At 59.2% G+C, this 27,801-nt stretch overlaps 1 protein-coding gene across 1 annotated transcript in view; it reads right to left on the bottom strand.

Moving 5' to 3' along the window:
- NECTIN1 (nectin cell adhesion molecule 1) overlaps window positions 1–27,801 on the bottom strand; it is a 63,188-nt gene that overhangs the window by 16,083 nt on the left and 19,304 nt on the right. The gene's annotated exons all lie outside the window — the stretch shown is intronic.

Below are 27,801 nucleotides of genomic sequence, written 5' to 3'. Positions count from 1 at the left end.
GGATCCCGCCACGCAAAAATATCACCGATGATACTGGAGGAAGTGTCCTCTTCTACTTTCTTCTCTACATTTTCCCTCTATTTCTGTGCATGACCTTCCTTCCCTCACACAGAGCCAGAATCATACACTGGACGCACTGTTCCAGAAGCTGCCCTTTCCCCTCATGACACATCGTGGCTGCTGCCTCACAGCGGTAAACTCACACCGCCTCCCCGGTCTTGGATGAGGAGGGTCAGCACGCTGTCTTCTTGGGAGCTGCCAACCTCATCCCCTTCCCAGGTCTCAGTCCCTTTCTGGCAAATGGGGCATAAAATCCAGTCCTCCACCTCACAGCGTTTGCTAGGAGAACCCAGGGGGACTGAGGAGAAAGTGTGTCAGGAGACAGGAAGCGCTGCCCACTTGGCTCATGGTGGCCGCCATGAGGGCCATCCCCACAGGTCTTCTCCCCAGAGGCTGAGTGCCTATGGGCTCGGGCAGCATGACTCTGTCCCTCTCGCCCAGCCAGGCCCCCGGGGGGAAGTGGCTGCTTCACAAGGCGTGGCCCCCTCCAGCTCCTGCTCCTTCACAATCTCATTCAAATGTCTTGGCTTTCAACATCCCCTCATCTATATTCTTTCTGCCTCTCTGTTCCCATCTCTCCACACCGGATGCCTTCAGACTGTGTCAGACCAGGCCCCTCCCCCAGAAGGTTCTTCCCCTTCTCCACCAATGGATCTCCCACCTTGGGAAGCTTCACAGACCCTCCCCACCATTACAGATCTTTTCTGCCTTGGAATGTGGTCGTTCATGCCTCTGCCTTCTCCCCGCCACAGCCCCAGGGCCTGGCGTCTGGCACACAGTAGGTGCTCAGTAGACATTTGTTGCCAGAAAATTGTAACGGAAACCCGCGAGAATACAGACTTGCCAAGAGGAGGGAGTGATCGGTGGCATCAGATGGATGAATCAATCCCCCCCAGTCTCCTCCCCGCTGGCTTCATTCCCACTAGAAGGGCTTGTTCGAGCTTCGCCCGAACCCTGAACTTGGGGCAGCCATCCCCTCTGGCGGGTCTCTTCGGGGCTCATTCCTGAGCTCTGTTCCTGGCTGTGCCTCTGCACACTTCGTGTCGTCACATCCTTACTGACCACCATCAGTAACAGCGATGCCAGGCCCTGGGCTGATCCAGCAGCAGGGGGATGGCCTCGGTGGTCCCCCATCTGCCCCTGCATGGTGGAGACACACAAGCAGGGCACACTCTTCAGAGGGCTTGGAAGACCACGGCACGTGAAAGCTGCTCCCCTCAGAGGGTACAGGCTTGTCTCCTAGCTCCCGACAGCACCCTCTGCGCTTGGCGTATAAATACGTGCTCAGAAATGCTTGCTGAATACATAGGTCTTTGGCAACTTCCAAAGGCAAAGCAACTTGCCTTACTCTGGAAGTTTCCCTGATGCTCCCCACTTCTCTATGCCTGTTCACGTCCACATAGACCCTTCAAGGCCCACCTGGGGTACCACACCCCTCCCCTTCTCGCTGTCCTTTGGGCCCTTCTGTAGGGTTCTGACGTGTCCCGGGGCAGAGAGCACTGCAGGCTGGCTGGAGTCCAGCGGAGGCAGCAACCATCAGGGAGTCAGGAGAGCTGGGCTCTGTCCGGCTCCATCTCGAGCTGGCCTTGGGACCTGGGCCAGTCACTTCCCCCTCCTGAGCCCTATTTTCCTCCTCTATAGGGGAGCAGGCTGGACTCCCCCAGTCTCAGTGGTCCCTTCTGGCCCTGAGTCTGATTCTCCAAACTATGGCCCAGCCCCCCTGGGGCCCCACCCCAGATCGAGTCCCACGGTGAGGTCAGTGGGCCAGACAGCCCAGTGCTCCTGCTGACTGGCCAGCTGGCAAGCAGCTTGGCCCTAGGCCCTCCCGGCAGGGTAAGTGGGTGCTCCCTCCCCCGCTCCCCAGCCTTCACTCACCAACCTGCTGGAGGTTGCCCAGCAGGTGAGATAATGTGGGTATAATTGGGGAACTTTCACCACACAAAGCCAGAAAACAGGAAAAGCCAGTTGGGAGGGCTTGGGCCATATGCTGGGGGTTGGGGTTGGGGTGTGGGCACCAGGAGCCATCTGGGGATTGGTGCCCGGGCACGGTGGGGCTTACAGCGGGACATAGCCCACCAAGCCTGGCTTGGCCCTGGCTCCTGTCACTCCTCTGCAGGTGTGGGGCCAGGCAGGGTTCAGTGGGCCCCAAACACACTGCCATTCACTGTGTCTTCGGCAGTGACCTCACCCTTCAGAGCTGCGAATGCCAGGAGGGAAGATCGCGGAGAGCGGCGGGGCGGGCACTCGAAGAGGCTCGGGCGCCCCAGCGGCCCTGTCTTGTCCATCAGTGCCTAAGCAGACCGAGGCAGCTCTCCCCACCCTAATGCCTGTTTTGGGGTGAAGTCTCCTCTCTCCTCTCCAGAGGCAGCCCCATGGGGGCCAGTGAAGAGAGTGCTTAGTACACCTGCTTACGGCCTGCAAAGCCGGTTCTCCTGGCCCTTGCCCCTTCAGTCCCAGTGCCAAGCAGGCAGGCCAGAGTGGGGGAGGGCCTCTAAGGAGCAGGCCGGCTCATTTTGATGTTGGCCTCTCTGCCCACAGTCCACTGGGCACAAGGGAGCTCCTGGGATACAGGATTTGGGGTCACTCCCTGCTCCCAGCGGTCTGGAACTGGGAGGGGCTGGGGACACTGACGAGGTCTGAAGACCCTCCCTTCGCCCTGCACCCCACTCCAGGCTTAGGGACCCAGAACCCCAGCTTCTGGCTTGGGGCTGCCAGTCCTGGCCCGAGGATGCAGAGCTGGGGGAGATCCCTCATTCTTTAGACTGGGCAGACCGGGAGGCTTTCAGAGAGGGGGGTCAGGTGCGCAGCAATCGGGGAGAAAGATTTCCATGAAAGGGCAGAGAAAGGCCTGGCTCAGGGCAGTAACCCAGGAGCAGGGCCCTCCTCTGTGCAGGAAGAGGTGTCCAGAAGCCCCGGGACAGGGGCTGCAAACAGGAAGACATGCCTGTCCAAGTTTCTCCACCAACCACTCCGGTCCTGATGACCTGGAAGCTGACGCTTGTGTTTCCCGGATGCCGCCTCAGCTCCTCCCACCCTCTAAAGGGTCGCCCCATCTCCTCCCTGCTACCAGCAGCAGGTGGGCTCGTGATGAGTCAGCCAGTGGGGCTTTGCACTCTCCCTCTGTCATGTCCGAGCTATGAAACCTTAGGCAAATGACCTCTCTGTGCCTCAGTTTGTCCTGAGGTTGCAATCTGTAAAATGGGCCCAACAGCAGTACCCACCCCTGCAGTTGTTCTCAGGATTAGCCGAGGACACGTGAAATGAGAGCTTGGCACACTCCACAGAGTTACACGCGCGGCCGATGTTAGGAGCCATCGTCGTCATCACTGTCATCAGCATCCGTATCCCTTTCGCTTTCCCGGCACGTGCGTCTAGTGCGTTTCCCCGCGTGCGTCCCCCCCCCACCCCGGCCCCCAGCAGCCTGTGAATCCCTGAGTAAGAGGGAAGACACTCAGGCTGGCGTGTCGCCGAGGCAGGAACCAGGGCCACTAGATGGTAGCATCCTGGAGGCTCACTGGACCACGAAATACGTCATTTTCAGAGGAGGAGTCCTGGGTCGGGGGGCGGGAGCTGGGTCACTTGCTTGGGGATGCAGGAGAGCAGTATCCAGCCTGGTGTTCCTCCCGCCTTGCCTTTGTGTAAGGGACTCCCCCGTTCTCAGTCTACCTCCCCAAGGCATCATTTTGGGTGGTGTCCCTCCCAGAAGCCGCTCTCTCGCTCTTTTTGGTAAATGGCGGGAATACGCGTGACAAAATGCAGCCCCAGTGCCTGCAGGCCACCCTGCGCTGAGCTTGGTCGGGGGCGGGCAGGCAAGAGGCTGGGGGCTAGGGTGCAGTCCAGGGGCAGCGGTGGGGGGGGGGAGGTCACCTACAGGGCGTACAGAACAGGAAGGAGCCAGAGACGGGGGAGAAGGGTAGAGGGATCCCAGGGAGCCTCTGCCCTCGGCAGAAAGGTTCTTGTATCCCAGGGATATCAAGCAAGGTGTTTTTCTTTTCCTGACCCCAAGCACTGTCTATAGTCCTCCTGACCACCCTATGCACCCCACGGTCTGGGGCCCATGCGCCAGTGCCTCAGTTTCCCCATGAGAATTCAGGCTAGGGAGCTGGGACTGCCTTCGTGGCTTCCCAGAAGTGCTGAGCCAACAAGGCAGGTGTCAGGCCGGCCCCCTGAGACGTCACGGACCTGTAAAAGCCCCGAGCTCAGCAACAAAACACAAAGGCTCCTCAGTTGTGGCCGACAAGCCTGCTCCCCAGGGCCCGCCCGCCTGCCCTGCCTGCTGTGGAGCTAATCCGAGGCTGAGGCCATGGGTTCCCACGCAGTGGGGTGTGGCCCAGGATGGGGGGGGCACTCTGCTCTCCGTACCCACCTCGAGCGGTTTCTCTTCCCACCCTTTGAAACTTCAGACCCCTCTCTCCCAGGCCAGGCAGGCTGGGGCTGGGCCCCTGTGGGCGGGTGGAGGGGGGCACAGGCCAGGGGGGAGATTTCCTGGGATTTCTGGCACAGACCACCTCTTCTTCTGTCCCCCACCCCTTTCCTGGTGCCCTCAGTCAGGTGGACAGCAGGGGCCGACCTGGTCGGGGGAAACTGGGGCACACTGGGGGAGGTGCCCTGGGCTCCCCACCCAGAGCCTCTCACACCCAAATCCTTTGGGATCCATCTCTAGGGTCTTCCCAGGATCTCCTTCCCCACCACCACCCCAAAACTGGCAGAAAGGAAGAGGACATCCGGTTAGAAAGCAGCTTAGTGGTAAGTGGGAATGACTCACCTAGGGTTGGGGGGTGGGGGGGGATAGGGCCTTCAGCCGAAACCCTGCTGACTCAGCACGTGACCTAAAGGTTACAGGGCCCCTCCTCCCAGTGCAGCTACTTCCCCAAATGTCAACTCCCAGGGCTGGCCAGGTCCTCATTTTCTGACACCAAGGCCGATCCACATGGGGGAGAGGCAATGATCAGGAGGGAATCCCCCTCCTAAGGTCCCCTCCTCTGGGAAGGTTTCACCAATCAGTGTTGCCCAGACCCAATCGTCCGCCAGCAAGAACCCGCATGAGCGGGGTTCTCACTGAGGTCCTTTGAACGTGTCCTGTCTCGCATCTACGCCCCAGGCAGGTTTCCCCATTATTCGGGAGCTCTCTAGAGCCCGGGCTGCAACTCTGCCCTCCAGACTCCCCTCCACACCCAGGATGGGGTCCAGGGTGACCCAGCTCAGAGGGCTCAGAGATGACCCAGATGCAGCAGCCCACCCAGTCCTTGTCCCCATACCCCTATGTCACCCCTCACTGAGGTCCCTGCCTCCTGCACTGCAGGTGCTCTGCCCAGTCCGAGCGGGACCTGGGGGGCTCTCTCTGGGAGCAGTGCCTGCTGGGATGGCTCCAGGAGTCCTGGGGCCCTGAGTGCCTGCCTCACTCACCTTGCCAGCAGAGGTGATAACATCCCATGATCCCACAGTCAGGGGCTAATTGCTACTGTCCAAACCCAGGCGCCTCCACCCCTCAGCTGGGGTCACAGAAACTGCCGATGTTTTCTTCTTGACTGATGCCCGCCCCCCAACTCCCGACACAAAGCTGGTTAATGATGGGCTACGGGGCTGGCGCCGGAGCCTTGGGCGGTTGAGAGCCATGTGTGGGAGACGAGGGGGCGCGGCAGCCTGGGAAAAGCCCTGAGAAGGAGCCCAGGATCTTCCAGACAGGCTGGGCCGGCCCCGCTCCCCGGCAGCCTGGAAGCCCTGGGGTTGCGGTGGCGGCGGTGGGGGCTGCTCTGGCAAGTCCCATCTCTCTCCGAAACCTAGCAGGACAGGTTGGGGAACAGGGATGAATCAGGGAGCAGGGTTTTGCCTTCTTTAGCTGAGAAACAAGTGGCTGGGGACATCTGAAACTCTCCTACAAGTCTGCGGCCTGTTGGCTGCCCCATCCCCAAGGCCCAGGGCAGGGCCCATCCCGAGCAGCCCCCTTCTCCCCCTGGGCATCCCAGAAACAGACAGCCCCTCTCAGTGCTGCCCGCCTTCAGCTCTAGCCTTAGGACTCTGCCTGTCAGTTCTCTCTGGAATGCTCATCTTGCACCTACCACATTTCCTCTGGCCCGGTGGTGGGGAGGAAGGGGATGCACTGGAGACCAGGGGAGGAAGTCTCTGGGCCCCACTACTTGGTCACGTTTTTCTAAATGGCCTAAGGTAGGCAGTTCCCCTCCCCGGCCTCAGTGTCCTTTTCTGTAGGACCAGAGTGTGAATCCCACGCCCTGGAAGATAGTACTTTGGACATCACCTGTCTGGTTCTCTCTCTGCCCTAACTCTGCACCTTCCCTGGATCACACTCTAGAACTTTTCTACCAAGTGGCCGCTCTACCTCTGCATACGGCCTAGCTCCTCCAGGAAGACCTCCCAGATTAAGCGGAAGGCCAGGAAAATCTGCTCAGCCACAGAGCCGGGGCGTGGGGCTCTTCCATATCCACGCAGTCACAGAGAGCGGCGGACATTAGCTCCTGCTTGCCTGAGTTCTAGGCAACTAGGCACATATCCCAGTCCTCCGTCTCCGCTGGCCCCCATCCAGATGCCCCCAAGCCCCCTCCCACCAGCACATCCCTTCTCTGCATCACCCCCCACCTCCAGCAGAGTCTCACTTCCTTATTTTCTCAACACTCCCAGGCCGGGACGCTACACTCCTTCCCCAACCCCCACCCCTTTAAGTAAACCCCAAACCCTTCCATTGGTACCTTCGCACTCAGCGTCTCATTCCTGTCCCCTCGGCAGGCTGCAGTCATCACTTACCCCAGCCCCGCTGTAGCGTAACGCTGAGGCCCCATACCTGCCTCCGGACTCTACCCCAACCCATTCACCATGTTCTAAAACACAAATCATTTTCTACTTAAAATCCTTCCATGGGTTTTCTGCAGCTCTCAGGATCAACTGCAAAGTGCTTTTGGGCTCTGGACCTCATCTTGGGCGTTGGAACTTAGCTACCTCCTCTCCTGGCCCCCTCTCCTCTGTCCCGTGGAACAAGACTATCCTTTCCCTGGCATGTTACTCCCTCTGCTAAAAACCCATACCCCATTATCTGCCCCAGTCCCTTTCATCCTTTCTGAGTGCCCTTAGCCTTGATTTTGAGGAGGTGGCGTTCTGGGGCGCTCCGCCCTCCCCTGAGCGAGGGATCCAGCACGCAAGGGCCCCCTACTTGCGGATACACCTGTCACAGCAGCTCCCCTCTGGAGGGAAAGGCCAGTGCCTGGCATGCAGCAGGCATAGGGGTTCCGAGTGGTTGGTGGAGAAGGCCACGAGCTAGCTGGGGTTCCAGGCCAGGCTCAGCCATTTCCCAGATGTGATAACAGCTTCCTGGATACCGCACATCGGTCAACGGCAGGGCCTACCCAGGAGGACACTGCACAGCGTCAGCAGGTGGGGTAGGGGGACAGAGCTGGAAGGGGAAGCCTCACATCCACACCAGAGACAGGCAGGTCAGTGCCGGAACCTTCTCCTTGACTGAAACCAGGAATCTGTGCCCCAAAAGGTATGCCTTTCCCGCCCCACAGCCCCACATCCTCTGCTTGTTTCCCACTCGCCGCTTCTGGGTTCCCTTTCTCTCTCCTCTGCCCCAGTTCCTAGCACACAGCTCTGCCTCCTTCCTCACTCCACACCAGAGGTGAAAACTATCCTTCTCACCCAAGCAAGCCACTGCCAGAGGCCCTGCTCCCAAGGTCTTAGCCTGCGAAGCCCGAACGCCCGCAGCTCCACACCCCTCCCCAACACAGAGGGGCCGAGCCTTCTGAAGCCTGGAAGCACCCGGCTCTAAGTCTGGGGTTGACACAGGTCCCAGCTCTGCGGCCCACGCCAACCCCGTCTCCCCCGGCAGCACAGACGACACGTCTCCCAGCAGACACCCACGGGGCCAGGGCTCCCCTCAGCAAAGGAGCGTCCTTAATGACACATTTCGGGGAACGTAGGCAGCAGCCTCTTCAGAGAGCTAGTGTGGGGGTGGCAGAGGCTGGGGGTGCCACGAAAACAGAGGGAGAGTTCCCGCGGCCTCCCCAGGAGAACCCCTTCGAAGCTGGGTATCAACATATGTGTTGTCTCAGTCCTGGGGGTGCTGGGCTGACGTTCACCACCTGTTTGGAACTGGAAGCCTCCAGATCTGCCTCTTGCCAGAAGGCCTCTGTCGGACCACCCCAGTGCCCGACTCTGCCCACACCCTGTCCAGCTCTAGGCAGCTGTCTGTCCCCAAGCCTGGGGGCTGGGCCTGTGCGGGGAGGGGCAAGGCGCCGAGGGCATTGGGCAGTGATATCCTGCCTGTTTCCAGGGAGGCTCCTTCTAAGAGGGGAGGGTTGGGTGGGAGACCAATGGGGCTGAAGAGGATGGAAATTCACCCACAGGCACAGACTCTGAGTTCAGATGGGCCTGGGCTTGTGTGGGCTGCTTACTGGCTGTGTGACTGAGCAAGCTGCAGCAACCTCTCTGTGCCTCAGTTTTGTCATGTATGAAATGGGTACGTTATTAGTGCTGTTGCCCAGGCTTGATTTGAGGATTGAGTGAGAGAATTCCTCTAAGCTCTTAGCACAGTGCCTGGCACACAGGCATGCTACAAATGGGTTGTGTAATTGTTATTACAGTCTTGGGGAAAGAAGTTGCCTAGAACTCAGGCAAGCTGATTTCCACTCTGGCTCTGGAGCCACCGTGTGATCTGGTATAAGCCCTCGCTCTGGTGAGGCCATTGTCCCAGAGCGGAGGTCCTCAACCTTGACGCTACTGACATTTAGGGTCTGGTAATTCTTTGTGGTGGGGGCTGTCCTGTGTGCCAGTCTCTGCCCACCCTTCCTCCAATATGACAACCAAACATACCTCTAGAAATTGCTGGAAGTTCCCTGTGGGGCAAAACTGCCTCCACTGGCTTAGAGGAGAGGGCAGGGAGCTCGGGTGGGGAGGTACCGGCCCGTGTGTGAAGGATGTACAGGGCAGACCCTGCAAGCCAGGCGCATGAGGGGAGTGGATGGGGGGGGGGGGCTCCCCAGAGGGGAACTGTCCTAGGTCCTGGGGCAGAGGGCCCAGAGGCTAGTCGGAGCAGGGGTGAGCCTTTGCGCCTGGAGGGCCTGCAGTTGGCTCTACAGGAGGGATGGGAGGCGTGTGCTCAGGGAAGGCAGGTGGAGAGGATCAGAGGCCCCGGGGAGCCTGGAGCCGACTGCCGGGTGCTGTCAGAATGCAGGTTACAGAGCAGCACGTGTCCTTGGAGGACAGAAGGGCAGGAGACACAGCCCGGGGAAGCGTGGTTGGGAGCCTTGGACAGGGCGGCGGCGAGGCTGCGAAGACAACAAGGCCGTGTGCTTCTAAGAGCAGAACCGACGGGCAGTGTCTCCTCCGGCTGGTAAACCGCTATCATTCCGGAAGGTTTGCACCTCATTTGGTTCCTGCTTAAGTGAAATCCACAACATGTGTTCCCTGCATTAGTGGAGTGTTTGTGCTTAATTAGTGGCAAATTCTTTCATATTAAAGTCATTAAGTTTTGCCGTTTGCTCTTCTCACCCCGGGTCTGGGTCTACTTCTTTTTCCTTTTAATGTAGGCGGCGTGTCACAGGGGGTCCAGCCTCAGGAAGCATGCGCACGTGTGCTCCCCCGACACACATGCACGCGCGCGTGCACACACACACGCATGCACCACCCCTCCCTGGGACAGTCAGCCGCTGTGCCCGTCCCACCCTGGGCTGGCAGGTGTCGCTCCCAGCACTCCATCCCCACGCCACACTCCTCCGCAGGGACCGGCAGCTGTGCCTCCCACTCCTGGGGGCTCCCCCTTGGGCTGCCCTGGCACAGCCCATCCGGCTTTGGGGTGTGGGTCCAAGCGCCGCTGCTGGCGGGACAATAAGAAGCAACTGTGTCGCTCAGGAGGCCACACGCACATATCCCAGTGCAGATACTGGGACGGAGGGACGGAAACTGCCTCCTGAGCCTCCCCCCGGCCTCCCAGGAAGGCCTGGGTCTCAGCAGTCCTAGGGCTGAAGTGCAGGACCTCTGTGAAGATGCCCGCGGCCACAGCACAGCGGGGATGCTGGTTTCTAGACAGGAGGGCGGGTCGCCCGTGATCAGGGCCCCAGACAACCTCTTCTCTACCGGCATCCGACGTCGCCTGAGAAGCAGCCCTACACCTGTTTCATTTCTGAATGACTGGCACTAGCGGGTCTGGACCCTGCGGTGGGCCTGCAGCCCGAGGTTAGGTTAGAACGTCCGCAGGCTGGGTCTTCTGTGGCATCCCTTCCCTGCACAGATGCTACAGGCCTGCCGCAGGTCTGAACTCAGCACTGGGGACTCCTGCTGCAGGCAGCACCGGGACTGGGGTTTGGCGGGGGGATGGGTGAGGCGGTTGAGGACCCAGGAGGTACGGGGAAAGCTGGCAGTGAGCTTTCCTCAAGATGAGGCAGGAGCCCCTCCCCTGGCTTCATGCCCCCTCCTCCGTGAAGCCCCTCCCGGAGTGTCTCAGTTGCCACCACCTGGTCCCAGCCTCCAGCGGGTCGCACCTCCGCTTTGGGGCTGTCTCCACACCCCGTCTCCCCCACCTGCCAAAAGCCTTCCTTGCCACCCTCTGAGCTCTGCTCCAGGCTTCAGGCTTTCTCTGATGCACTGTAGGCAGGATTCAACCTCTTCACTGGGCACAGTCCGGGGAGCAAACAAGAGGAAGAGGCAGGCTTCTTCCCCGCCTGAAACTGGCAAAGGCTTGTGGTGGGTCACGTTTTCCCTTTGACCTTCAGCCAGAGCTGCCCCAGAAGCCTTGCCTGCAGGGTCTCCAGCGGGGGGCTGGAGCGGGGCAGAGGGGGCAAACCCTTCGTTCTTAAGCTCCCTGGGCTGATGGAGAACCCAAGCCCCGCAGAGGAGAGCACCTCCTCATGTCTCGCAAATTCAGGTGATGTCCGGGTAGCGTCACAACAGAGTGAGCGGGGGCTTAGGGAAAAGGGACGGGCGAGTCTTTCCATGTCCCTTCCATCGCTTTCAGAACCCCATCCCCCACCCCAACTCAGCCTGCTCTGGCTCAGCTGCCCCCTCCATCCCGATCCTCTCCCCAGTGCAAGGCTCAAGTGAAAATGGGCATTTCTCTTCCCAACAGAAGCCGCAGGTGCTAAATCGCTCAGACCCCTCCAACCTCTCGGATGACATCAGCTTTGGCGTTACCACCCCCACTCACTGTGCCCACCTCAGGGTCCACCCCGAGAAGCATCCTTCCCAACCCCAGTGTAAACCCCAACACTGCCCCAGCCCAATCTCAATGTCAATGCCAAACTAGACCACAAGACTGGCGCTCTGACTCTACCCCTAGTGCCAACCTCCTCCTGGCTTTAACCACAGAAAGCAGCAAAACCCTACGTGTGGCCATCACTTCCGCCCTAATCTCAGCTCACCCCAGGTCTGAACTCGGCCTCAACTTGGTGGCACCCCGGGAGGAAGGCGGTCTGGCTCAGTCTTTCTTTTTTCCTACCCAGTAGTCCCTTCCCCACCCCCCCCCACCACCTTGGGAGTGGCCACAGGAAGAGGGGTCTCCAAAGGGTCCTGACATCACGGTGCAGGGAGAGCCCGGGTCAGCTGGAAGGCCTCCCCTGTGTGGGTGAGTCTGTCTGTCAGGGGACCCGGGCTTCCCACACCAATCTGCTCTCCCTCCAGCGGCCCCGATGCCACCCATGGCAGGGCCTTGTGGACATGTGCAGTCCCTGGAAAGCCTGCCCTGGGCTGTGCCTTTCCCCGGTGCCCAGGAGGCTGAAAGGGGTGGTGGGCGGGGCGGGCCCACCCTTGGTAGCCTGTCCTGCTGCTAATTCCAGCTTCAGCAGTAGGACCCACAAACAAGTCCCACGACCATCCCGAAACCCAGCCTTCCCACCCGTAAAATGGACCTCAAGTGAGGCCACCTCATTTAGCTGCCGTGAGGATGGAGGGAGGGCGTCTGTATGAAATGACTTCCGGGGTTCTGGGGTCCTCGGGGACACAACCTGCCTGGCCTCACTGTGCTCCTGGCCTCAGGCTGTCTGTCACCTGGCCTTCCTCCCCTCCCTTCCCAGCGCGGCAATCATCACCTTCTTCCTGGCCAAGTGCTGAGGGGAGCAGGTCGCTGCCCTTGCCACAGCCTGTCTCCTTCCTGCCCCACAGGGCAGGGGCACAGGGGATGAAGGGACTTGAGAGACAGGAGCGAAAAACGCCAAGCCCCGGTCATTGCTCCCAGCTCTGCCCGCTCTCCCCCAACTCCCCTGTCAGAGCTTCGAGTGTGTGTGTGGGGGCAGTGGGGGGGTCTTTCCCGACTCTCCACTCCCTTCTCCCTGCCCTCCCTTTGCCCAATATGAATCTATCAGGAGCCGCACCCAGACCCGCTTCCAGCTCAGACTTGCTGGGGTTTCAGAAGTCACTGGGTAGGGGCCTGGCATGCCGGGACCTGTCTCCCGTCCTGCCTCGCAGAGGGTGTGCGCACGTAGGCAGCGGGGGACAGCGCCCAGCTGCAGGGGTGCGGCCCAGCCTCCGGGCCACCTGCTGCCCCTCCTCCCCTCTCCTTCCCATTCTCATGCCCTCTTTGCCCTGCCCACCACGCTGCTCCTCTTGGCCCTGAAAGACCCGGAGGCGCTGGTGGCAGTGGGGGTGTGGGGGGGAGGGGCTCCCCATGTTGTGCCATGTCTGAGGAGGGTATGGCCTGCCACCTTCAACTGGCCCAAGATGGTGTCTGTCCACCTAGCAGCAGACGCCGGGGGTCTCACTGGCTCCCCTCCCTCGCAAGAGGAGAACGTACAGGAGGATGACGTTCCTTGGGAGACCCTTGCCAACGGGTGGCAAGAACAGCTACCACGTGTGTGACTTAGCTGTGCCCGGCCCAGATGTTCACTCCTATTCACTCACTTCATCCTCACACAACTTCCGGAGCTAGGGAGCATGAGTGTCTCCATTTCAGTGATGAGGAAACAGAGAGGTCGAGTAACCTGCCTAAGGTCACACAGTCTACGAAGCAGATTCAACACGCGCAGTCTCCATGAGGCTCCTTTCCGGGAGAGGCTATGCTCTTCACCACACGGGCTGCCCGTGGCCTCCCTTTCTCCCCTTCCTGGGGAGACAAGCGGCCAGCACACACCTACCAAGCCCCAGAATCACAGGGAAGGGTGGGATTTGATACATGGTGGGACCCTAGCCTATTGGCAGCTTGGGTGATGGGGGTTGGATTAGGTTCCTTGTTGGGAGGGCAGACGTCAGCCCCTCATCCTGGCTCTGGGGGAGGCTGAGCCCCCGGTGCCTACTCCTGTCAGGGTAACGGGGCTGGCTGGGACCAGGGCATCCTCAGCCCACGGGATGTTTCTGGGCGCTGCAAATACATAAAACCTCCATTCTTCCCTTGTTCCCTCTGCCTCCCAGTCTGGGAGTTATAAATCTTAACTCCTAGTCTGAACTCTGCCAGTCTCTGGCTGTGAATCTTCCTTTTTCCTTCCCTGGGGTTCTCCAGCTGGGAGATGCTGGTGGTCCCATCTTCTCCCATTACCTCTGGGGCCTCGGGAGGACCAGGCAGGCCAAAGCTCGGGAAAGGCGAGTGACGGTTACCATTGACTGCAGCAGTGCGGCAGGCAGGCAATGAATGATAGGATCGCACCGAGTCTTTATGACCGTCCCATGAGGGGAGCCCCCTTGGCCCCAAGGCCAAAGAGGATAGTGATGGCTAACCTCTGTCTTTTCCCCAAACCTCAGAAATGTGAGGTCTTGTTCCCCTTTGTCATCCCTGCTCCTCCCCACCCCCGGCACGCACCACCCCGCACCCCCAGGAAGCGGGCAGCAGGTGCTAACCAGGAATCGGCAGAAACTCTCCACACCCCTCCCTGCGCAGGGGCCCGGCAGCCCGGAAGGGTTACGTTGGGGCCCACTCAGTGCCCCAGGTGGGCAGAGAGCGCGGACGGACAGCTCCCAGCCAGCTCCACCGGCGGGCTTCCCACCAGAGGCTGCTGGGATTGCATGTCAAATTAGCTTAATGAGTGAGGCCCCAGCTTTAATTGGGGCCCTCTGCTTTGCTGTGCTGTCTCCTGCTTTCATTTTTAATGCTGGGAAAGGGTGGGTTCTCTTCCTCACGCCTGTGCATTTTCACCCTGGCTAATGGCTCCTCGCTCAGAAAGGCCCCTACAATGCTAATTGGGTTTAATTCCTGGGATAATTAATGATTCTATTGAAAAACTGAAATGTTGTGGGTGAATTCTGGGTGTAAACAGATAGGAAAGTCAAAGGGACAGAGAGCCCAGAATGAGGCCTTGGGAGAGACTGGGGTTGGAGGAAAGGCTAACCTGAGAGTGTTTCATGGTGGGTTCCCGAGATGGGCACTGTCTGGCCTAAGAGCTCCCTGTGTACAGACAAGGACACAGAAGCACTGAGAAAAGCAGTACAACCAAGGGCTGCCAAGAAGTTGGTGGGGATGGGGACAGAAGGCGCTGGCAGAGCGAGGCCCGGGGAAGAACAGGGGTGGGAGTGTGTGACTTCGGCCTTCCATGGTTCAATAATGTGATAATGGACGTGAGGGCACCTGGGGAACAGCTATCAGCCAGACGTGGGCCTGTAGAAATGTCCTATGGTTGTTTCTCTGGTTGTGGTTACAAAAACCCTGCCTCTGGGTCAGCTAAGCAAATAGCTCATCAAGCCAAGAGGCAGCCAGGTGCAGAAAGGAATGGTGGTGGGCAGGTGGTAGAAGGCCCTGCAAGGCCACAGCCTCTATACTGTCTCTCGCTGTGGATCTTTCTCCTCTCTGGTCCTAAGGGAGACAGCTGGCTGGGGCGTCTCTTGAGGTAAGACCTGTATCTTTCCTGCTTGGCTCACACCCACGAGCCTGACCCTGAAGCGCGGGGAGGGGTAAGAGGTGGAAGAGACATGTGCCCCTTGAACTTCACGGTGACCTGCAGGTTTGGCGCCATTCTGGGGAGGGAGGAGATGGGGCTGGGAGAGGACTGGCTGCCGGGCCGTAGGGTGGGTCCACGTGCCCCCCCGGGGTCCGTGTCGGGGGCCCTGAATCCAGGCTGTCTGGCGGCCAATGGCACCTCACCCTCCCCGTGCCTGACTGAGCTCTTCTCCTTCCCACTCCTCCCTCCCCAGGCCAAACTTTATCAGTCCCCTCTTTCCATCCTGAGGATTCCCTCCTCTGAGTTTCTGGAACCCAGCCCTTGGGCTCCCCATCCTTACTGCAGCTTGCCGGGGAGGCGAGACACGCGCCATCTCCTGTCTGGACTCCTGGCAGAGAGTGCCCGAAGACGAGCGAATGTTTAAGGAGCACTCCCTGTCTAGGCACCAAATGTCCTTTCATCCTCACAAAACTCGCCCAAGAGAGGTCTTACTGTGGCTGCTGGGAAACAGACCCAGGCCGGGCAAGGGTCAGTCCGCGCTGCAACTGCCCAGCGGGTCTGAACGCAAACCTGATCTCGTCGCATGAGTCCTAGCTCTCCGCTGCCCCGGGCTAAGTCTGAGGTGGATCTGAGCTACTCATCAGCCTTCACCATCGGTCCCTGCCTGTGCTCCCAGCTTCCTTGCCTGTCCCTCCCAGGCCGCCACCCTCCACGCTAGCCACCGTGGGAAACACCCACCCTCACCGCCACCAGCTCTGCTCGGGTTCCCGGGGCACCGGCTCCGCGGGGTGGGGGTGTGGAGGACAGACAGTGCTGGGCTCTGGGAGACCGGCTTCTCTGAAGCCCCAGCACCCCGCACGGGGTAGGACCCCCAACCCGTGTCCGCTCAGCGACCTGCGAGCCAGGCTAGAGTCAAATTGCAGAGAGCATATTTGGGGGTTCGGGCTCTGTCAACTTCTCCAGTCACTGGGATTCTTTAATCAAGACTTCTCAGGAAGCTCAGGGTCAAAGGGGGGGGCAGGCTCCCCGGAGAATGCTGAGACCCTCTGTGCCAAGGAAGGCTTCTCCGTAAGAGAAAGGCCGAGAGGCCCCACGCATGGGAGAAGCAGCCAGCTCTGCTGCCCCCAGTGGGAGGCGGGAGGCCCCCTTCCTCCGATCCCCAGTCTGGCCAGCCAGTGTTAGTCCCACCGCTCGGCTCTTCCAGCCCCCTTTACCTTGATGACCCTAGATTCTGGAATGGTTTAAGGAAGGGGCCACCCATTTCTTGGATGCTGAAATGAGACCCAGAAGGGTGAGGGGACTGACTTGAGGCTATGCCATCAATTCATGAAAAGCCAAGGACACAATCCAAGTCTCTTGCCCTTTCTTTTACTTTCTGGGTCCCAAAGGGATGAGGAAGACAGACAGGCTAGAAACTGCCCCTGGCTGAGTGAAGCCTTCTGGGTCGGAGTCTTTGGAGGGTAGGCTGGTGTCCCATCTAGTGCTCAGGGACCAGGCTGGCCTAGACGAAGGAGAGATGGGCACCGTCCCTCCCCCATGCCGCACCCCCCACCCTGAGGTCTCGGCAGCCGCAGGCTGGGCCCCTTGGTGGGTGCGATCGGAGGTGCTCTGGAGTTCACCCCAGCCTGCTCCTCTGGGGAGGGGGTGGGGGAGGGACGGAAGCCTAAAGAAGCAGGTCAAAGCAAATCCTCCCCACGTGCCCCACCTCCACCGAGGGCGGGCAGAGCCAGAGCCTGTAGGACCAGAACCCAGGCGCCCTGTCCTGACACGTCCCGGGGAGCAGCTTCACTGGGAAGTGAGGGAGCGAGTCCAGGGGTTGGGGGTAGGGGTGGGCAGAGCAAGTGAGGGAGGACAGAGGCGGGCAGCAGGGGGCTGGGTGCTCTGCCTCACCTCAGGGGACAGGGGGAGCCGTGCTGGCAAGAGCCAGGGAAAGAGTGGGTTCTAGGGGGGAAAAAAGGGGGGGGGGTCATGAGGAAGCAGTGTTGGCTCAGCGGGTCTTTGGCCCCAGGCCCCCGCCTCCCTGCTCACAGGCTCAGACAGGTCCAGAACGCAGGGCTGCTGGCTGCAGAGAGGGGCAAGGTGAGAAGCCGCCTCACCGTCTGGGGAAGGACCTGGACAATGAGCCACAGCCAACAGGAGGCCTGGCAGGCAAAGGTGGGGGTGGGGTGGGGGCTGCCTGATCTCCCAGCCCCCTCCCTGCCTCCCACCAGGCCTGTTGCCCACCACATTGGGCTGAGGCCGCTGACTGCCCACAGTGGAGGTGGGAGGTGGGGAGGTTGGGGTGGGGATTAGGGCAGGGAGACGCTTTGAAACGAAGACAGCCTGGTGGGAACTGGTTCTTGACTCAAGGCAGATAAAGGGGAGGGTGGGGGATGGCCAGGGCCTGTGCTGGTTTTGTTTTGTTTGTTTTTTTTTTTCCTTTTTTTTTTTTTTTAAATATTTTATTTATTTATTTGACAGACAGAGATCACAAGTAGGCAGAGAGGCAAGCAGAGAGAGAGAGAAGCAGGCTCCCCGCTGAGCAGAGAGCCCTATGCGGGGCTCGATCCCAGGACCCTGGGATCATGACCTGAGCCGAAAGCAGAGGCTTAACTCACTGAGCCACCCAGGCGCCCTCTTTTTTTTTCCTTTTATGAGATGTGAACTCAAGCAATTAAAAATATGCATTTTATTTTACACAATCTGTCCTGCTTTGTCTCTTCATCTTTGCGCTAGCTCTGGTCCCCTCAGAATGGCTGGCATTCCGGGCACCTTTCGTCTTTCCTCTAAAGTGATTAGACCGAGTGTGTCCCTAAGTTTTTACAAGGCTCAGCCCACCTCCTCTGTAGGCTCCCTCAGCCCTAAAAACAAACACGGGTGGACAGTATCTGCGCGTCCTGCCTCCCAGCATTCTAGCAGCAAGTTACTTCCACCCCTGCTGATTGAACACCTCCTTTGTACCAGGCCCTGGGAAGGGTTTCCTGCTTAGGGTCTCAGAAGATTGTCTCTTTCATTCTTACGAGCAAGTACGGACATTCCCATTTCACAGAGGAAGAAACTGAGGCCCAGTGGTTGAGAAATCTGCCAAGTTACTGCACAGCTAGAAAGTGGTTGGCCTGAACCTGGGCTGCAGTCTTCTGGCTTTTGTACACCGCACTTCCTTTCAAAATGAAAACACTCCTTGTTTTTCTGTCTGCTCAGCTAGCCCCTCTCCAAAGGCCAGATTCCAGCTTTCTACACATGCAGTGTCTAACTCAGGGCCTCGCTGGCTGACATTTGCAGGTTCTCTGCAGCTCTGCTTAAGAGAATAGGAAGAGTTTCCCCGGAGGACAAGGTGGGCACCAGAGGTCACAGCCTGCCCGGGGTGGGTCTCCTCCCAGCCCGTTCTGGGAGCAGGGAAGGGAGCAAAGACTGGGGCTTTGGAGTAGCCGAGTTCTCATTGCGGACCCACTGGTGCCTGGACAGGTAGCGGGGACCACACCTGCCCAGCCCATCATGCTGCCTCAGGCACCAGCTGGCAAGGACTACCAAATGGACTTGGGCAAGAAAGCATGTACAGGGAAAGGCAACATTGTGCCTGACCCTCTGGGCCAGGGGGCAGCAGCAGAGGCATGCCCAGCCAGAGCTGCGGGCCAGAGCCTCTGAACCTCCCAAGCAGAAGTCAGAGAGAAGGGCTGTCATACTGTCTGTCCTCTGCCTCTGGTAAGGTTTTACCCTAACAACTTTGCCCAGCTGGCTAAGTAAATCTTTCCACCTAGTAGGAGATCCTACCTGGGAAACAGCTCAAATGTTCTACACGCTTCCCTGATGGGAGTTCTTCCTGGTGTCTGTCTTCAATTCCTCCTCTTGCAAAGGAAGCACACTCTGTCCTGGGGTGTCTTTGAGCCTGCTGGATCAGGTACCAGAGCTGCAGACTGGGCAGGTCCTCCTCTTAAGGAGACGGCATGAGGGGTAGGGAGGGGATTTGGGTGGCAGACAGACCTGGTCTGGGCTCTTCCACTCACTGGTAGTTGGGACTTAGTGAGCCTAATTCCTCATCTGTGAAATGGACTTAATATTTTAGCAATAAATGGCTACAAGACTTCAGTGAAATCGTGGACATGGTAAGTGGGACACAGAGGAGGTGATCAGGACATGGCAGCTGGTGTGTGGATACTCTGAGGTCACGGACAGAGCCAATAAGCTGAGATCCCTGCCCTAGACCGGGGCAGGCCCTTATCCTGAAGACCACCGCCACTCCCATCTGTCTGGATTCTGGAAGCTGCCTTATGTCCTCCTGCACAATGAGCAGCCTTAAAGCTCCACATCAAATCTCAGAACCTCAACTGCTTTTCCCTCCCCAATCGGCAGCCTCACTCTGGCCTAGCGTGCCTGGCCTGGACCTGGAGTCCTATGGCAAGTGGGGACCTAGGAGTGCTCCGTCAAGTGCCACAGTGTGCTCCCTGCAGAGGGTCAGTGGTGGTATCCTGTGCCTCTACCAGTAAGCCTCCTGGGTGGGTGCCAACACCCAGTATCCACACCATGGGCCCTGAGGATGCAGAGAGAGGAAGGACCGGGGCACCAGATGTTTGACATGGTGGGCCAAGGGGCTTCCTCCAACCTCCTTCTCCAGTTTTAGGAGCCTAAGAAAGTTCCGAGTGTTCTTACGGGAACTCTGGGGCTCCCTCACGCATCCGGCCAGCAGATGCCAACGATGCCAGCTCCTCCCTCTCTGTGTCCTTCTCGGCACCACCCAGGCCAGCCGCACCCAGCTCCAGTACCCAGCCCCAGTCCTGGAGGGCGGAGGCCCCCACCTCAGCTGCCTGCCACACCCCTGCTCCCTAGCATGCTGGCGGGCTGGCCCGGCCGGACCTCTGGGGTGGCTGGAGTCACAGGATGGCCAGGAGGGCCCCATTCCAATGGTTCTCCCTGCTTGCTTGTCACCCACAAACATGCGAGGGAGCGTGGCAAGAGCCTGGGGTAGGGCGTTTTGAAAGACACTTTACGGACTCACTGGGCACTGACTCGCCTAGGTCAGGAGTCCTTCACACACCACCTTCCAGAGCAGGGGCTCGGAGACAGCTGAGGAAGTGGAGGCTCGCAGCACCTGAAAAACCAGGTCCCCCGTACCACGTCCGCCACCACCCCGCTCACTCCTCCTGGGCGAGGCCTCCGGAACGCGACTGCTTTCCGGGAAAACCCAGAGCTGCTCTGGACCCGTCCCCTGCCTGTACAGTGGGGACTGCAGCCACCAGCCCACCTGCTCTTGCCGGCTTTCTGGGGACATCGACCAGGACAGGCTGTGCAAAGAGGGCCATGTGGCCAGATGAGAGGGGCCTAGAACTACTACTGTTCCACGATGGGGGGATGCGGAACAGGACTGTGTCACCCATGGGGGCAAGGTATGTCCTGAGAGCTTTGCCAGGAGGCCTACGGGGGTGGGGGTAGTGACTTGCCCCTGGACCTGGGCCCTGTGGTCTGGCCACCAATGGCCTATGTCCCATCCCATCCTGCAGGGACACCTCACTGTCAGGCTGCCAGCAGCTCCTCAGCCCGTTCTTGGCTCTGAGGGTCCCCGACATGACAAATTCATTGTGTGTTGATGTCATTTCCCTAGCACTATCACCAAGTTCATGAAAGGGGCGGGGCTGGGAGTCAGGAGACCTAGGTTCTAATCCTGATGCTGCCATGATCCAGTGAAGCATGTGACTTGCTCTGTCTGGGCCTCAGTTTCCTCATTTAAACACACATGAGCTAGTCCGCTCATGCTTCCTTCAGGTTCCCTCCAACTTGGCCTGCCTGGGAGTCTCTGCTCTGCAGCCAGCCCCCGGCAGGCTCCAGGTGCAGAAGGCAACAGGCTCTGGGGCCTCAGGGGCACGCTGCTGGGAGGGGGGTGTTCACTTCCCTGTTCCCGGCGGGGCTGGGAGCTGCTGGCTGGCAGACGGGGAACCTCGGGGACGCTATCGCTGTGCAAAAGGACAGAGAACAAGCTGGATTTTGCAACTCGGAGGGCCTGCAAACAAGGCGCGGCGAGTTGTCAAGGGCTTCTCCCGCACCTGGTGTAGGGGGTAGGGGGTGTCTCTCAGCGCTGGTTACTCGCTAAAATGACAGGGCTGGGCCCTGTTCTGGGACGAGGGCGGGTGCACCAGGGAAGCCGCCAACTCCACACAGTGAACCAGGCTCTTGCCTGAGTCCAGCCACGGCCAGCACAAGAGCTGGTGCTTGGGTAGCTGGGAGGCTCCCAGCGGGGAGACCTTGAACTCACGCCCAGGAAGTGAGGCGTCTGTTAGTAAGCAAGCCTTCCGCAGCTAGTCAGGTGTCAGACCCTGCAGAGCCTGGGGTGGGGGTGGGGAGGGGACACAGGCCAGGGAACCGAGCACTTGCACAGGCAGCTGAGTTCTGATTCTGCCTCTGCACTGATTCACCGTGTCGTCTCTGTGAGGGACCTACCCACTCTGGGCTTCCTTTCTGTCCCCCATGACACCAGAAACCAGTGATCACTCTGAACAACTCCTGAGATGACTGTCAGGGTCAACCCCAAATGCCCTCTGACCAGACAGGAACCCACCCACCTTTCCAATGCTGGCGTTCCATCCCCCAGCAGCATCGAGGGCTGACCGCACGGGGCAGGTCCTTGTTGTCCCTTTGCCTCCCCCCTCCCCAGCCCTGCAGGAGGCAGGCACTGACTCGGTCTCCCGGATGACATGCCAGGAGCTCAGACCAGTGAGTAACAGAGACGTGGTCCTGGGTCTCCTCAGTACCATCCACGAAGGGACTCAGCACCCCAGGGCAGTGGACAGGACGCCTCTGTGGGGCCCCCCTCAGCAGGGAGTCCCTAGAAGGGGACCTCGAGGACCCAAAGTCTGACTCCTGCAGACTCCTCCCTTCCTCCTGCTCAGGGGGGCATCTGCAGAGGAGACGAATCTGGGGGAGATGTTAATTAGTTCTGACAAATTAATAAAGAAAGCCTAATTTATTCTCCGGATCTAATTTCCTTCCCTGTGCTTTATTTTCCTGCCCAACAAGCTGCTTGCTCAGGAAACCGAGGGAAAGAGGCAGTGGCGGCGGGGTCATCGGAAGACGGGTCCGGCTCAGATGAAGCTGCCCCCTCCTGCCCCCTCCCTGCACCACCCCGCCCCTCCCCTCTGGTGCTCCGGGAAGCCAGCCCCAGACACTAAGCTGTCAAACCACTCCCAATTATCTCCCTCTATGCCCGCAGGCTTCAGGGGCGACAGTGTAGCAAGCTGGCGTTGACTCATTCTGTCACCGGCCTGCCCTGCTTGGGAAAATGCAATTTAATGAAGTCCAAAGGCAGGGCTGGGGCAGATGGGGTCCCAGGAAAAGGGTGGTGCTAGCCTGGGGATGGCAGATCGTGTCCCCTTTCTGCGGTCCTCCGTCCGTCTGATCGTAGGTATCTCATCTTCGGTGCTCAGCCAAATGCCAGCAGGAGGGGTCGTCCTACGCTTCCCCTGCCTCCACTCCTCTCTTCTGCAGCTCTGAGCAACCGAGGCATTGACCTTCCCCGTAAGGGCCTCTACCTCCCTTGGCTGCCCGCTTTAATAGCGTATGGTCATGACAGCTCGGAAATTCTTTCCGCTGTTTCATCTTGATCGCTTCTGCTGAAAGGCAAGTGCGTGTCCCCAGGCCTTTTGATACAGAAACCGGGAGAGGGTCAGCCGCCGCCAGACACTTCCAGGCCAGGGTCGGGGAAAGAGGCTGTCCCGGTGCTGGTAAGCCAGCTCTGGTGCTGGAGGACAGCGGGTCTTCCCTCTGGATTTGGGTTGGTCTGGGCCTGGCCTCACCACTCGCACCCTCCTGTTCTCTCTAGGTATATAGCAACGAGGCCCAGCTCCAGGCTCCTGGGTTCAAACCCCAGCTCGGCCACCGGCTAGTGGTAGGGCTTTAGACTGTGTTTGTTTCCTCTGTACACAAATGAACAATGGTAGTAACTTCCTCCTAGGTCGCTGGGAAGATGGACAGACTTGTGTGAGCAGAGCATCAGGAGTGGAACCTGGCACAGAGGAAGTGCTCAGCAAACATCAGCTCGTGCAGCCGACGCCGCTGTGCCTGCCAGGCCCCTCGAAGCCCCACGGTTCCTCTTGATGCCAGACCCCCACACCTGCTCTTCCTTCTTTTTCCTCTTTCTCTAGCGTCCCTCATCCTTTAAGTCCCCTTAGACGGGGTCAAAGCTCCTTGCTGTGTGTGCCCGCCAGGCCATCCCCTTTGGCCATTGCTACAACCGGTAAGAACTCACTTACGGTCTGTCCTCTCCCAGACAGGCCACAGCTCTGTGAGAACACTGCCGGTGCTTCCGGCCAGCACACCAGCACACCGCCAGACCCGCCCACAGCTCAACCACTCAAAGCCAATGTTGGGCGGCAGGACTGGGAGGCCAGGGGCCATCATCGCTTCTTATGCCCCAGTAGAAAGGGTCTGGGATGGGAGCAGTTTTGAGAAATGCTCCTGGCAGGGATAGAGGGGGCCGGTTCTGAACACAAGCTTCCCTGCCTGGCTCCATTCTGGGCCCTACGTGCCGGAGGCCCTAAAAGTAGTTGGGAAGGGTTTTCCTGCTGGATGCCAAAGAGACAGAGCAATAGCTCACAGCAAAGGCAGTCAGACAACTCTAGATCTCAGAGCCCAGCTGGCTCCTGGGAAATCACAGCACCCCATCTGGGGCCCGTCCTGGTCTCAGAGGGCCTTGGACTTGACCAAGTGCTGGAGGACCGCCGTGCGTCCTACACGCATCTGCCATGCGCCAAGGATGGGCCAGAAGAGACCGCACAGAAACAACCAATCTGCCCTTCTCGCTGGGCAGACAAGGATACTGGGGCCAGGCCCTGCCTAGTGGGACTTGGCCAGCAGGCGGCTGAGGCAGGGCTCCTAACTTTGAGGCTGATGCTCTTTCCCTGAAAGCGTGTGTGGCTCACAGTAGCAAACCCACTTTCTGTCCGATTCCCATATTTGATTCCCGTCACCCTGGATTTCTGTTAAAGTCACTGCCCCGTTCAGTGCTCCCAGTGCGGTCCCAGAAGGATCAGTCACATACAGTGCAAGGCGCCAGGTTAAAGCCAAGGTGTGCTAGGCTCTTCCAGACTGTCCACTCCGCTGCACCTAGGCCTCTTGTCCGAGACCGGTCCCTGATCCCCCCAAACCTCCCAGACTCTGCTCCTTCGGGAAGCCAGCCCATGGGAGTGCCACCAGCTTCTGGCTCACCGACCCTGCCTTAGCACCCACTGGAAGGAGTGGCTACTCAAGGGCACACGGCGGGCTTTCCTGGTTGCCATCATGTTTCTGCACGTGAGCTAGAGGGCAGGGCGGTCTCCCTCCTCCCTCTGGATCTTTCCCCTGGACCACCCCAGTGTTTCTGGAGATGGAGAGAACCCAGAGAAGGGAGAGAAGAAGGGCTTCCGGGCACAGAGGGCCGTCCTCAGTGTAAAAAGAGGTTCCCTGGACCCTTTTTCCGTCTCCCCATCCATGGTTTGGTTTCCTAAGCCATGTGAGGGCTCAGAGCAGGTCTGAGTATACCCCGGGGCAAGGACAGGCCCGGGAGGTGCCGAGAACGCCCTGCCACACACCCAGCTAGGAGCACTCATGCAGAAACGGGGCTGCAGATTCAGCTGAGTCCGTTGGCTTGCCAGGGACAGCAGCGAAGGAGTGCGAGGGGACCCAGCAGAGCTGGGACAAGGGCAGCAGGCGGTCAGCAGGAGCGAGGCCAAGGCACAGACTGCCCTTGGCGGTGGGTGGAGAGCTACTTCCAGGACGAGACAGCCTGCATCCCTGGCCCGAGGCTAGGGGAGGCCTTGGACATTCTTCCGCTCACAGCCTGGCGGGAGTTTCTGTGGCAAATGTAGGCAGGGACGGCTGAGCGCCTGCCATGCCACGCCAAGTGGGACTCTCCCTGAACTTTCCTCGAGTGTGAGACGGGAAAACCACCCTGGTCTCTGCAGGCTACAAGGGGGGCAGGGGACCATTAGTAGATGCTGTCACGCCATGCAGGAAGGGGGGGGGGGCACCTCCCGGGGGGCAGGGGCTGGTCAGGCTCAGCTCCTGGAGCACACTGTGGTGGGCAGGATTTTTAAGGAGACCATACGTGTGTGTGTACGTGTGTGTGTGCGTGTGCGTGCTTACAGAGGCCCATTTAAGGTAAAGGGTGGCCAGGAAGGCTTCACTGAGAGGGGACATTTGAGGCAAGAATCAAGAGCCGACCATGGGTCTGTCTTGGAGAAGAATGTTCCCCGGGCTGAAGTTCGAGGCGGCAGTGTGCCTGGGAAGTGTGGCTGGTGTGGCTGGAGGGGAGGGAGGCAGGGACTGGAGGAAAGAGCCCAGGGTCCTCTGGGAGCATGCAGAGAGGGGAGCACGGTGTGGACTAGGTCTGAGGGAACACGCTGGGATAGGAGGCAGGGGCGCTAGGAGGGAGGCTACTGCAATCATCCGGGACATCTCAGCAGCCTCAGCAAAGGTGGGGAGGGAGAGCCAAGGGCCCAGGGGTAGGGGCGGGGCAGAGGGGGCAGCATCCAGGCCTCAGGAGCCCACCTCTCCAGGTGAGACAGCCGGTGCACACGCCCTCTTCCCACAGACAAGCAGTTCTCCCATCCTGGGCCTGAAAGGGAGGTGGGAGGGGCAGGGGTGAGGAGGAAGGGCCTGCACAAAACAACGGCCTTGAGCCAAGACAAGAGAGATGCTTGTTCCCCTTTATTTATGATAGTTGTTGGGAGACAGAAAGCCAGCCCTCCCCCTCCCTCCACCTTTCCCTGCCATCCCCACCTCTTCCCTGGGCACAGGCTTTCCTCTGACACACAGAGATCAAATAACTTTTCACTCAAAGGGAAAGATATTATCTCCCCTTACAATTCAGCACCAACACCAGCAGACCGACATCCCCAGATTAAAAGGCAATTAGGCAGCTTTGTTTTTGCAGGGGCTGAAGGTCTGCCTGGCACCCTTCTTGGGAACTGGATCCCACTATGGGGAGGACCAGTGGCTCTGGTGACTCCCCTCAGAGAAGGCTGCTGGCCCCGCCTGGGTCCTACCCCCAGCCCAGCCCCCAGGGGCAGGAAGGACGCCGCCTCCCAAAAGAGAGACACCTCCCAAAAGAGAGACACCTCTGTAGCTTTTCTCTGCAGACCCTTGCCCTTGGAGAGTGAAGGCTAGGTGTGTGATCCCCCCTCCCTGAAAATGTAGTACTGATGGCTTTCAAGTCTATTTCAAAGAGATAGTATGGACCTGCCCCCGCCAGGGTTTCCAATCTTTTGGAAAGGACATAAAAGATGAGGAGAGAAGGGACCACGGCTTCTTCCCTTGGTCCACTGTGCTGATGGTGCACGTGGGGTCAAGGCCCACAGCCCCTTCCTAGCATCTATGTCCCATCTCATCGAATTTCCCCGGAGTGGGTGGTATCACCATTGTTTTCACGCTCAGTAGTTCAATATTCATAGATGCAGAAACCGAGGGTCAGAGAGGTGGGGTAGGTTGTCCAAGGGCTCAGAGCCAGTATGCGGCCGGCAACCCTAATCCCCCCGGGCCCTCAAGTCCTCCTCACGGGGCTGGCTGAGGAAGGGGAGGGTTTTAGAATCATCGTTTGCCTTCCTGTAGTTTCCGTTGGCCGAGGACAGTAGGATCTTGGCCAGCCTTGCCAGCTGGGGTGGGCCAGGGGACGTCCATCCACCCGTAAGTGGTCCTTGAAGGATGCAGAGCTTTTCATCAGGCACAAGTACAAAGGCCACCATGCGTACCTTGTCATAAAGCTCCCAGGGCAACTGGGCTTCCCCGCCCCTCCGCCCCTAGCCTAAACATCATTGTGCGCCTCCTCCCTCCCCCAGACTGGGCTCCCTCCTCCAGGATATTGTAGGCTCTCTCCTGCCTTTGGGTTTTTGCATAAGCCGTTGTGTCTGCTGGGGGTACCCTCCTCTCCTGTACCCACCACTGCCCTTTTCTAGCTAAGGGCCACACTCTGCTCTCTTCTGCTGTCCCCCCTCCTTTTGCCAAAACTTCCACCCCATCTCTCATGCCAGTGACCACGAAGGTGCTCCACAAAGGCTGTCTAACTGAGGGGACGACCCCTCCCCACCTTCTCTCACCTCTGAGAATCCATAAAGGCAGCTTTCAGACCCAGCCATGCCACCCCCCACCCCCACAACCGCGCCGCGCCGTCCAGTCCCTGCTAGGTCAGGTCGCCAAAACCTCCCCTCCTTTCCAGGTCCTTCTCCGGGGTCACCTCTCCCTGATGAAATCTACTGGCCCTGGCTTTCCTATTCCCTTCTCCCGTGCCAAGTGCGTACTCCAAGTCCAGCACCGTACCAGCCTCTCTTGGGCAGAAGTGACCGTGGTGGCGGCAAGAGGTGGGAGGGCAGAGGGATAAGAAAGAATAAGGCACTTTCTTTTCCTCCGGAAGCTCCATCCAGCAGGGAACTCACCCATGCAAACAAATGATTACTGAGTTAAGTGCTGTGTTTTGTTTTTTGAAACTATGAACCCAAAGCCACAGGAGTCCAAAAGGAGACATGATCCTCAGGGTGATAGCAGACAGGAGAAGAGTGAGGTTTTTAGCTGGGTCCGACCAGCAGGAGTCCCTCAGAGAGAGAAGAGGGAACCAGAAGAGATGAGGTTGTCTGAAAGCGTCAGCTGATAAAGGGTTCTGTCCACAAGGGTCTGCCTGTCTTCTAGCCACCAGAAACCACCGACACCCCTTCGCGGTGACACCGCGAGAGGGCACGGGACTGCTCTGTAAAAAGCGTCGGCCACAAAAAGGCCACACGGTGTGATTCCATTGATGAAAAATGTCCAGAACAGGCAAATCCAGAGACGTGCAAGCAGATCGCGGTTGGCAGGGCTTGGGGTGGGGCAGCTGAGGGGAGAACGGGGAGTGGCTGCCAAGGCGTACAGAGTTTCTTTTTGGGGTGATGGAAACATTCTCTGTCAGCAAGTGGTGACGGTCACCCAACTCTGTGAATGTACTAAACCCCACTGCGACTTTAAGTTGACT

Source organism: Meles meles, chromosome 8, assembly GCF_922984935.1.
Source record: "Meles meles chromosome 8, mMelMel3.1 paternal haplotype, whole genome shotgun sequence".
Lineage (NCBI taxonomy): Eukaryota > Metazoa > Chordata > Mammalia > Carnivora > Mustelidae > Meles > Meles meles.
Note: the sequence above shows the minus strand (reverse complement) of the source record. Positions and strands in the feature narration are given on the sequence as shown.